This window comes from Equus przewalskii, chromosome 32 (assembly GCF_037783145.1).
Source record: "Equus przewalskii isolate Varuska chromosome 32, EquPr2, whole genome shotgun sequence".
Taxonomy (NCBI): Eukaryota; Metazoa; Chordata; class Mammalia; order Perissodactyla; family Equidae; genus Equus; species Equus przewalskii.
The window spans coordinates 13,170,381-13,182,381 of NC_091862.1; the positions used below are offsets into that span (position 1 = coordinate 13,170,381).

Genomic DNA, 12,001 nt, shown 5'->3' on the forward strand with positions numbered 1-12,001 from the left:
CGTTTTCTGTATAGCTCATAGGTTAGGACAGTTTCTTACATTTTTAAACGGATGAAAAAAAATCAAAAGAAAAAGAATTTGTTGTGACACACGAAAATGATAAGCAATTCAAATTCTAGTGCCCACAAATAAAGTGTGATTGGAATACAGTCTTGTTCATTCATTTTCTCATTGTCTAGGGCTGCTTTCACACTACGATGGCACAGTTGAATAGTTGAACTGTGACTATTTACTATTTAAATATTTACTATGTAACCCTTTACAGAAAACGTTTGCCGACTCCTGGTTTAGATGGTCAGAGACAAAACCCCAAGTTCTCACTGTGACCCCATGTGACCTAACCATAGTTATGCATGGCTCTCCTTTAACATTCTGACCCCTTCTCCTCTGCTCGGGCCAGACCCACGTCCTTGCTGTTCACTCCCTGCTGTGTCCGCAGTACGGAGAACGGTGCTCCAAAATATTTGCTGAATGAGTGAATATGGAACTCTAGCGTGAAATTAAGAACTTTGGAGGTTTTGCTCACTTGTCTTCTAACCCTCGATGCTACTTCCAGAGAAATCTGGAAACTTTCAGTTCCTTGTTCCTGTGGAAGTGACTTGTTTTCTCTATTTGGAAGATTTTAGGATTTTTTCGTTGTCTTTGGTGTTTGGGAATTTTACGATAACTTGAAATTCTTTATTCTGGGCACTCAGTGAGAAGTTTTAATCTAAATACTCATCGACTTCACTTAAGGGAAATCTTTTATGTCATTTCTTTGATGAAGTCATTGAATATTTCCTGAAAGATTGACTTGAATTAATCACTCAAGCCTTGCATGAAAATCTTTATTTGGCAAACATATTCATACTATCCAAGGGTTCTTTCTTGTTCTCAGATTATTTATCTTCCTTAGTATCCTGTTCTTTTTTATGGATACAGTATCTTCAGGAATGCCTGTAAAAATACTTATTAGAAAGCCATTTTGCCCGCTTTTCTACAACATTTCATGGTTACCCAACAGGGAGATGATGTTGTGCTCCAGCACATGCTGAATGATGCTCTCATACCAGAATGTGGTCACTGTGGAGTGCCAACATGCACATATAATAGCTGTATTCTCTGCACCATTTCCATTTGTTTAGAGAAGAATCCTCCATAATATTGCTCGGGGTGGGGTGAAATGGCTGCTGGCCATTTTATGTGTTTGCTGTGTAAAGGCTGGGCTGATGGAGATATTTGAAAGAGGGGTATGGGAGAAGGGCTATGTTCTTACAGACTTTCAATTCATCTTCCTATTTTCAACTCCGTCACTTAAGTGGATTTTCTAACTTCTCTTGGCTTTTTGAGTCCTGATCCTCTCAGGGATTCTGCGTCACAAATGGCCAGTTTCTCCACTGTAGTGTCCTTCTTACTGATGGAAAGCTGTGGTTCCCCGTCTTCCTTCATCCCATCCTCCACCATCCCTTATTCCAGAAATCTATTGAGGTTTCTCTCAAGATCAAAATTTGAGATTTCTCAAAATCTCTCAAGCTCTAATGCTCTTCCTCCAATTTTTCGTTTGTTATTGTTGGTTTATGTATTTTCTATGATTTTCCTATCATTTTAATGGGGTCTTGGGAGGGAGGGAAAGGAGCGAAAAGAATCTGTGACCAGTCCATCTTGAACTGGAAGTCCAGCCACCTTGAGGACTATTCCACTTCACTAAATCAGGTGATCTATGCTCAGAGAATTTAAGTGGCTCCAATCCTGGCCCCATAACTATAAATTACATGCCCTTTGGGGATATCTTTGATGATGGCATCTAAAAGCCTGATGAGAAGCCTCTGCCATTGATGTCATTAAATACTTTTTAATATCATCTAGTACTTTCAGATGCTACCTAACACAGAGAACTAGAGAACAGCTCAATGTGGGGATAAGATGAGGCAGCACTTTTGAGAAACACAAGTTTGCGCAAACAAGAAGGCACTGAGAGAATTTTCGTTTTATTCCTGGTCAAAATGTACAGCATCTTCTTTTAATCCTTTCATTCCTCCACAGATTTAATGAAATTTTTATCTTTTCATGAAATGAATATAAGGAAAATGAGAGGAAGTCTGAGACCAGAAACTGAAGTAGTTTTCAAACTATTATTTGTTCCCAAATGGCAAATCTTTTACCAGATAGTAACTTTGTTATATAGTCTCTCTTTCTCTGCTACCCCAACATGGTTATTTATTTTTAACACAGTTTTTATTTGGATTGGGCGGTGTGGGGTATGTTGGGATGGAGGCTATGTTTAATCTGTAAATTAAAAAATTTCTGAAAAAGCAAGAGACACAAAACATGCCACCCAGAGGATTTCCACTTTGCTTTTGAAAATGTTGCCCTTAAGCTATTGCCAGTCAAGTGACACCGGCTTCTGTCAGCTGTTATCAGCATACCTTCAAATTAGGAAGATCTAAAGTCAACTGAATGATTTACTTCTCTAGGAAGAATGGCCCCTTTCTTCTTATCCCCAGTTGTTGCAGTTCAGGAAACAGATCTATTTGTTCTGGTTTAAGCAGTTCATGCTTACAAAGGAAGATGGAAAGAGTGATTTGCTTTTGTAGTGTGCAGGGCTGTTGGGGGCTCCAGGCAGTAAAGCCCTGCCTGGTCATTCTTAGGAGGGAGCAGATTCATTGAGTGTCAAGAGGAGAAAGGCCAGGTGTCAGGAGTTCTGATCCTAATGGGATGAACGCTTGAGGTGGCCGTATAAACCCACTGAGAAAAGTCCAACTCTGGACTTGCTGTGAGGCTCGCCCGGGCTTGTGGTTAGGGGAAAAGTTATTCTTTTTTTTGAAATGGCTTCAGCCATCTTCCAGATTCTAGGCTAGATTTTCAGGGTAGTTTAGGTTTTTACTTGTGTGTTAATTTGTCTGTTTCTTGGAGATGAAATGATGAGGTCATCAGGTTTTCAGGTCTGAGCAATGTGATCTTGGGTACGACTAGAGTGGGCTGTAGGCTGGTATAATGCCTGGATGAAAGTCTCAGAGTTTCTTTTAGTGGTATGACTATATTTATGATTTTATTCTTAGATGAATCTTCCCTTTTGTTAATATTTGACTGGACAGGGGCAACTTGAGTTTGGATAAAATATTATATACTGTGTCTAAACCTGTGAGCCAGTCCTCTATGATCCCCACCTCTTGGAATGCATACTTTGTGTCTTCTGCTCCTTTTGAGTACAGGCTGGACCAAATGACTTGCTTCTAACAAACAGAATGTGGCAAAAAGGATGTGATACCACTTCTGAGAATAGGTTTCAAATGATTGTGACTTCTTTCTTGCTCACACTCTCTTTATGTCAGGAGCTCAACTGAGCACAGCTGATTAAAGCGACAAGCCAAAAGTGAAAGAGCTAAGCCTTTGGTCACTTACTGTGAGGGCATAAGCAAGAGTCTACAGCCGGAGGAAGCGCCGACTTCCCCTGTTTCCTTTTCCCCATGGAATGTTGCACTTGTTGAGGGTCAGGTGGATCAGCACTTGATGGATGTGGGGGGTCAACTCAATGTTGAGGGAACCTCTAACAAAAGGCTCTGGCAGTTTTATGGACCCTGAGTTGTGTGTATGTGTGTAGGAGAATAGAATAAAACAGTACTGACTGAGTAGTGGGGAAAAGTGTCTTCAAGGTTTCTCTCTTGTCCCTTCATAAGGACATCTCAGCAGACGTACCTGAAGGGGACCTTGGCCTGCGGTCTCAGATAAATAGACCTGGGAACGAAGACACCGGAGCTGAGGAATGTAAATATACAAAAGAGCATGGCTGACCAGGGGGCCTTGAGACCTTGACCATAGCTCCCCTCAGAGGCTGCCATGCACTGGCTGTCACCAAGTCTGGAGTGGGAAGGGTGCCTTTCCACAGGGAAACGCTTTGCTGGGGGAAAGCCTTTGTAATTATGCATGGGTAGGCCTGAACGTTCACACAGAGGATTTAACCAGGAGCCAGACTCCTCACTCTCATTCTCTTTCACTCTTGCTTTTTCCCTCTTATGTTCCAGCTGCCATGCTGTGAGCTGCCCTAAGGAGAGACCCATGTGGTAAGGAACAAAGAGTGGCTACAGGTCAACAGCTAGCATTGAACTGAGGCCCTCAGTCCCATAGCCCTTGAGAAAGTGAATCCTACCAACAACTATGTGCATGAACTTGGAAGAATTTCCTTTTCCAACAGAGCCTTGAGATAGCCACATTCCTGGCTGACCCCTGACTGTAACCCTGTGGGAGGCCACTTGGCCAGAGAACCCAGCTAAGCTGGGCCCAGATTCCCGACACACAGAAACTATGAGGTAATAGGTGTTTGTTGTTTTAAGACTCTAAGTGTTGGGTGTAATCTGCCATGTAGCCATAAATAACTAATACACATGCTAATGATCTAGTGACCACATTTTGGAAAACTGCATTGATCATGGGCCCATTTCTAATGATTTCTTTCCTTTTCTTTGAAAGTAGGATAGAAGAATGATGAAATTGTGTTCTTTTCCCAAGAAGGCATAAAGAAACAAGATGCTGGTCTGGAAAAGGAGAGGTGGGAGGGCAGGAATTTATAGGTGATGAGTTCAAATATCTCTAACTATCAGCCTGTCATTTTCCTTTTCTGGTATGTGAAAGAAAAGTTTTGAAGTTAGAGAATCTATTATGTGTGTTGCAAAAGAATGGCAGGCTAAGACTTATTTTTATCCTAAAAGACTTTTCACAAATTTATCTGCACCCTCTACTTAGTACAGTATTATGAACTAGTAGGAAAGGAGGAAAAAAAAGGGAAATTTGAAAGAAGATTGAACCTAAAAGAGGTGGATGATAAAAGAGTGGCATCTCAACTAAACACACTGAGAACAGCTCTTCAGATGATTTCACCCTCCGTGCCTGTAAATAAACATCTTTGCCTCCCAAACAGGAAAGCAAAACCATGCGATGTTTTGTACACGTGTCCTGGAAATGAACACAGTGGGTCAAGGTTAATGATCAATGAAGTCAGACAGATGGCATGTGGCTGTTTTGCATGAATTGTGTCCTGGATTTTGGAATCAAAGAAGGGTTCAAGAGCAATAAGAAGGAAGAACAATAAGATTGGGGAAGTACAGATGACACTTCCTCTTCTTTCGAAAGAGCTTTACTCTCTGCTCAGCTTCTCATGGAAGTCCTGTGTAGACTGAGCCTCCAGGGCAGTGGCTGCTTAGAGTGGAATCCTCAACCTTTGCCTCAGAATAACATGAGTCTTCTGAATTCAGGGATAAAGAGCCAGCTCTTGGATTTACTCTCATTTCATTGAATGTAAGTAAAATCACTCCTTGGCTGCTGTATGAGAAGTCATTGGTTGGCATATCAAGATGGAAAAGAAATAGATTCTCTGGCACCATCCTCAGAACAGTGAGCCCTAAAATGTGACTCTTGGGACATCATATTGGCTCAGCTCTTCACAAACCTGCTGCTGTGAAACCCAGGGCTAATGGAGCTCTTTAATTCTGTTAGAGCTTCGAAGGAGAGAGTTGTGTTGTTCTCATCTGCTTTTCTGTTTCTTAAATTGATGTATTGATAGATGCTTGGACTGCAGACCATGGGTTTGATTTAGAAAAGCACAATTCCGCCTGTTTGGGTCCTGAGGAGTTCACTTGGAGAAACACTCTGTGGCCATCCCCTGGGGAGAAAGTGTGTTCTTTGTGGAGAATCCCCTTTTGTACGTAGGCAGCTGGAGGGGATTTTACTTTTAGCCAATAGTCACAGGCTTGACAAAATATCCCTGCATGAAAATGAGAACTTTGGTGATCTTGGTTCAGAGGTTTTTACCAAGGGCATTTGGGGCATTGTGTTTTCTTTGCTTGTGTATATTGCGAAAGAAATTTAATTGTAGGAGTCAGAGTTAAAGCTCACCAAGGCATCTTTGACTACAGCAGTGGACTTTATTAGTCTGTAGGCGCCTGTGTGTTTCCAGTACTGTCCTTGGCATTGTAGAGTCATAGACAGAATCTGATTCCTCTACAATTATTTATTTTACGCAGAAAATCGAAAGAACATGAGTTTCTTTCTGCTCGCATCATGCAAATAAAGAGGAAAAGGACTTCAGTTTGTGTGTTTGTTGACGTATTCATTCTTTATTTTGTAGTTTCCTTTCTTTCCTCTCTTTCTTTATATATCAAAGGTCTTTTCTGGAGAGGGTCCACGTATGAACTATTGCAGGCAAGCTGCGTTAAGCAAATACACATCATCTAAGTATGGAAATAGGAAGTTCTTTCCTGCGGTAGTTTGCTGTTGCAGTAAGAGATAAGAAATTACTTCATGACTATTGCTTGAGACTTTCCTTTTGACTTGCATCTCCTTCTTGAACAGCTCACTTCTGCTTTCCATCCTGTTGGGAGGCTAGGCAGTATGATCTTATAACCAAAGCACATGTTGACCATTTGCAAGAAAGTTGGACATAGCAAATGGTGTGTGTGAGTGAAGAAAATCCTACACAATAAGCTTTATGGCGTTGAGGAAATTGCTGCAGTTGGGGGAATTACTGTACTCCCAGCACTCAGAGCAGTGCCTGCTCCATACTATGTGCTTGGCAATCATTTCTTGAGTAACGAATGCTCAATGTTGTTCATAAACTGAGTGTTTATGGGTAGGGTCGTCTTTCCTTTCTCTCTGTTACCAACGTACTTAAGGAAATGCAGGTTGGAGGAGGTCAGAGTGAAGCAGGAGAGGAAGAGAATATGAAAGTGTGAAGAGAAGAAATGGTATGTAGAAAAGAGATGATAAGAAGCCCTAGGAGTGGGATATGGTGTGAAGGTGGGGGGGAGGACGTTGCGTAGGTGGTAGAGGTAGAGGTGGTAGTGTACAGGTGGAGCTGGTGGTGAAGGCGGTGGTGGAGGTAGTGGCATTGGTGGTGGTGGTAGTGGAGGTGATGGTGGAGGTGGTAGTGGAGGTGATGGTGGAGGTGGTAGCGGAGGTGATGGTGGAGGTGGCACTGGAAGTGGTGATGGTGGAGGTGGTTGAGGGGGTGTTGGACTCGATGGTGACGGTGATGGTGGAGGTGATGGTGGAAGTGGCATTGGAAGTGGTGGTGGTGGAGGTGGTGGCAGAGGAGATGGTGGTGGAGGAGATGGTGATAATGGTGGTGGTGGTGGTGGCGTTGCAAGTGATGATGCAGAGGGCAGTGTGATATAGCCAGGAGGAAAAATAGTTTTGGGATCAGATGCATCTATTAAAAATTTGTATCAAACACTTACTATCTCTTTTGGTCTCTGAAACTGTAAAGTGGTGATTATAATAGATTGAACTTTTTGGGTTGTTGTGCGAGGTTTAGAAATATGATTTCACAGTGCCTGACACATCATGGATTTTCAATAAATGGTAGTTATCGATATATTTTCTTCAGCTTTCGAATCACCACAGCCACTCATAAATTTACCCACCAATTAATCTTTTCTTCTTTATGCTTTTTTCTATTTTCTAAATTTCATAAAATAAGCAAGATTCTTTTAAAGTATACTTTATTAAAAATAAACATTATAAGCCTAGTTATCAGGATGGTTAAGCACATGGTGATATATCTATATAAAGAAATACCATCAATAAAATTATGTTTATAGAAATATTGTCATGATTTAATACCAAGTCAAAAAAGCACAAAGACAACTTTTTCAACTATGTAAAAATACTGCAGGGAAGCAAGATCGAGGTAAATTATGAATTGTGGGTTTATAGCTGATGGTTATATTTGTCTTTGTACGTTTCATTTTTTTCCGCAATTTTTCATTATTGGAGAATATTTGGACTAATTTAGTAATCTGAAAACAAAGTAAACACTGAATGAAAAGAAATTAACAAAAACTTAACCCTCTTTTAATTTCACATCAAAATAAAAGTATTTTTTTAGCTTTAGTGTGCTAAGGTTTGTGGTTCATTGCAATCTAAGAAATGACACAATTTATGTTATTTAATCTTTGTAAGGTATCCCCTTTGAGATGAGGACTGATACAGAATCATGTAACAGCTGTAGAATGAGAACAAGCAAATGAAATCCCCTCTGGGACTAGTTGGTCTAATTAGCTCCTAGAATCACACAAAAATGGGTTGTTTTCTGTGGATGATTTATAATTGCCTCCGAACCTGAATTGGATGACTGTCTAGCAAGTTCAAGTCTCAATTCAATAGTTAATAGTTCTAAATTAAATTTAGATTTCCCAGAATAACAGTAATTAATTTTTTTGTTTTGTTTTGTTTTGTTTTGTTTTTGAGGAAGATTAGCCCTCAGCTAACTACTGCCAGTCCTCCTCTTTTTGCTGAGGAAGCCTGGCCCTGAGCTAACATCCGTGCCCATCTTCCTCTAGTTTATACGTGGGACGCCTACCACAGCATGGCTGCCAAGCAGTGCCATGTCCGCACCCGGGATCCGAACCAGTGAACCCCGGGCCGCCGAGAAGCGGAACGTGCGAACTTAACTGCTGCGCCACCGGGCCGGCCCCAGTAATTAATTTTTTTAGGGAAGGTTGACATATCTTTATCATCTTGGTGTAAGTGAGGAGAGGTCAAAAAAAATTTTTGTGAAGTCAAGAAATAATTCCTGTTGTTGGATCTTGATCCTCCCATCTCACAAAGCCAGCTTGTCAGGGTGGAGGAGTCCCTTATCAGAGACAACAGAAATCGAGTATTTTGGCTTGTAGGTATTGGGACGAATCTCTTGTCTTTGTCTTAGAAACGATCAGATGAGAGAGAGTTGGCAGACGAAGAGGCAAAAAGATGAACGAATATGAGCAAAGGCAGGCCTCCCCAACCGACACCGGTGTTGAAATAACAGTAGAAAGGCGAAAAGTTAGCCTGCTTAAACTCACCCCCAAGTTACTAGAATGTGGATGAGCACTTTCAAAAAAGTCTGAATGAACAATGGCCAGATAGTCAGCGAAAGCTGGTTAAGGTTAGAAATGAAGGAACTAATCAGACAGACGACAAACCTCATTCCCAGGAGGAAAAACCAAATATTACCCAGCATGGAATGTGAACTGAACTAGAAATAGCAGCCCAGTAGGCTTTTGAATAGAAAGTCCGTAACATTTTCTGAATATTTCATGGTAGAGCACTGAATAAAAACCCATATTGTCAAACACTCGCTGTGTCCCAAAAGCACTGTAATTAGCACTTTCGTTATTTACATGAACAATTTCAGTCACCTCTCAAAAACAATTCTGGGAAACAGCACTGTTGTTATCTCCATGAAACTGAAGCTTCTAGAGGTAAAGTACCCAGTCTGAAACCACCCTGCTAGGCAGGGGCGGAGACGGGATTCAAACCCAGATCTTGGTGTGTCTCCAAGGCTGTCCCCTAATTACCATGCTGCACAACATTACATTGTTTCCATTTGCATTAAGGATTTTCTTCTTTATCTGCACCCATTTAAAAGATACCATCAATTGGAGTGATAATGGTAAATTATAATTCAGACATAGTGTAAATCCAACTACAGAGAATCTATGTTTATTGGGATGGTGGTCAGAAAAAATATATGTAAAAAAGATTTTCTTATATACAATAGTGATTTGACGCCAAGAATTGGGACACAAAGGATGAGTATGAGCAGATTCACTTTTTACTTTGAAATCTCCTTGAGTGAAATTCCGTTCCATTTTGTTATTGACAAGATAGTGGAAAGGAATTTTTCTCTTTTTCCGGGGAACTACCCGTGCTCTGACATGACTGCACATAAGTGGTTGTCAGTGTAGCCTAATTCTTGGGCAGCCCAGTAAAGTTATGTAAGGAGTGCTTCTGAACCAGCAGGAACAAGGTGTGGTGGGGCAGTGGGGTTCACAGCTATCAGAACCATCTTGGGTAGTCCACAGCTGTGGTCAAGATACATAACAGTTTTATCACCACAGGATTCCTCCTGTTGCCCTTTTATAGCAATACAGGATCTAATTTGAAAACATTCAATTTCTACGTTGCGTGTCAACGGACCTGTATTGATGAGAATTTACAATAGACTTTATTAGTGGGAGTAGCATAGATCTAAAGGTTAGGAGACTTGAGTGTTCTGCCTGTGGAATAAAACAGTTGTGTGTTACCAACCAAGGCGTTTAACTTATCCACGCTTAACTTGTCTCATGTATAGGAGCTGAGATAAAAATATCTAAGCAGTACGCTTTGTTGTGTGGACCAAATGCGATTAAGCAGAAATGCTTTGAAGAAGGCAAAAGCATTATAAACCAATGGAACCTTCTGCCTTTGCTCGTATTCCATTTTCTTACCATGTAGAGACTCGATTGGCATACAAGAACTTTACTGGCAGAAGAGGATTAGAATAAAGATAGTAGGGGGTGTTATTGGTTGAATTGTGCCTGCCCCCTAAAAAAGATATGCTGAAGTGCTAACCCCCAGTACTTCAGATGGTGACCTTATTTGGAATTAGAGTAGTTGTGGGTGTAGTTAGTTAAATGAAGATGAGGTCATAATGGCCCTCATCCCATATGACTGATGTCCTTATAAGAAGACAGTCCTGAGAAAACAGAGACACACAGGAAGAATGCCATGTGATGATGAAGACAGAGATTGGAGTTATGTAGCTGCATGCCAAAGAATGCCAAGGAGCTGCCGACCACAGCCAGGAGCTAGAAGAGGCGAGGAAGGGTCCTCCTCTACAGTTTGAGAGAGATCATGGCCCTGCCAACACCTTGATTTCAGATCTCTAGTCTCCAGAACTGTGCAAGAATAAGTTTCTGTTGTTTGAAGCCACTCAGTTTGTGGTGTTGTGTTATGACAGCTCTAGGAAACTAATACAAGGGGTAAAGAATAAAAGTCATTTTAAGTGCTAGTAATAAATTCATCTGTATTGCTGGCAATCACTTCCAGGGACCAAATCCAACATGACTCATTTCTCTGACTAACCTGTGGCATTGGGCCTCAAACAGTGGTGTCACTTCTTCATTGAATGGGAATGAATAAAGACTCTAAACAATGAAACACACTTACAAAATGAAAATCAGCTATTGTGAAATCTATAAAAGAGCATCCTTTCATAGATTGAGTCTAGCTTGGGATTCCAGATGATTACACCCATGTGGTCATTTGCTGGATGTGGAACATTAGAGTCTATTTGGGAGGATATTTACTTCCCCAAGTTCTATACTGAATGAAAAGTTCAAATATTTTGAATTAGAAAATGACGCAATGTGATGGTGCTTTGGTCCAAATATAAAATCAAAGCCTCCAATCTAAGCATATAGCAAATGGGAACTCCCCAGTTAACGGGATGTCAGGTCATTTTAGCGGTTTCGTCTATAATTGTTGATTCTTTTGATGCATAAAGTTAGTCTGGTACCTGCATAGCTATTTTAATGACAGCACAAATAACCAGGATTTTAAGCACGTTCTTGGGTTTCTCTGCAATGTAAGAGTCTCTTAAATCTCCTTTTTAGTAGAGTTTAAATTACCTTAATTCCTATTACCATAATTATCCCTAGGAAAACAACATTCTTTTACCAGGCAAGCAGCATTGTTGGAGGCTAATTCATTTAATCTGAGCAACTAAAAACATTTTGCTCCCCCTTCTAATTGAGCCGTATTCATTTTTCCTTAGACGTTATTAATTTTATATAATCTCTTTCAAAATGCCCAACAGAAATTTGTGACTGGATAGATTCTTTCAAGTTAAACAGTGTAGAAGTTCTTTTTTTCCTGACTCTCATGAAAAAAAGGCTTTCTTAGGAGCTTTGTGCACAGATCTCTAATGTCAGAGAGGAATAGAACATTTAACCATTTGTAGGCAAATTTATATATTGATATGAAATTTTGGTTTAAAATAAAATACAGACTTCTCAGAAAGAAAAGAAATGGAACTGACTCAAAATGCTTCCCAGAAGCGTAATTTAACATTATTTCCTCCTATAGAATATAGCTTAGTGTTAGGTGTCACGACGCGCCCAAATGACACTTGGCTGCACTTATGCTAAGCCACGTTTTGAGGAGAAAACCTACAATTCTTTCCAAAAACTGAGCAAATGGCCATGAACCTGAAAAACATCCTTTTTAG

The 12,001-nt window shown here is 40.6% G+C and overlaps 1 protein-coding gene across 3 annotated transcripts in view; it reads left to right on the top strand.

The window, feature by feature from the left end:
* Positions 1 to 5,038: 5,038 nt before the first annotated feature.
* Positions 5,039 to 12,001, top strand: part of IPCEF1 (interaction protein for cytohesin exchange factors 1) — a 171,673-nt gene continuing 164,710 nt past the window's right edge. The window contains exon 1 of one of the 3 annotated variants that reach the window (XM_008529096.2): positions 5,039 to 5,271. The gene's annotated coding sequence lies outside the window, so the exon portion shown is untranslated. The remainder of the gene's footprint in view (positions 5,272 to 12,001) is intronic. The other 2 variants (XM_008529099.2, XM_008529097.2) reach the window with 2 other exon arrangements.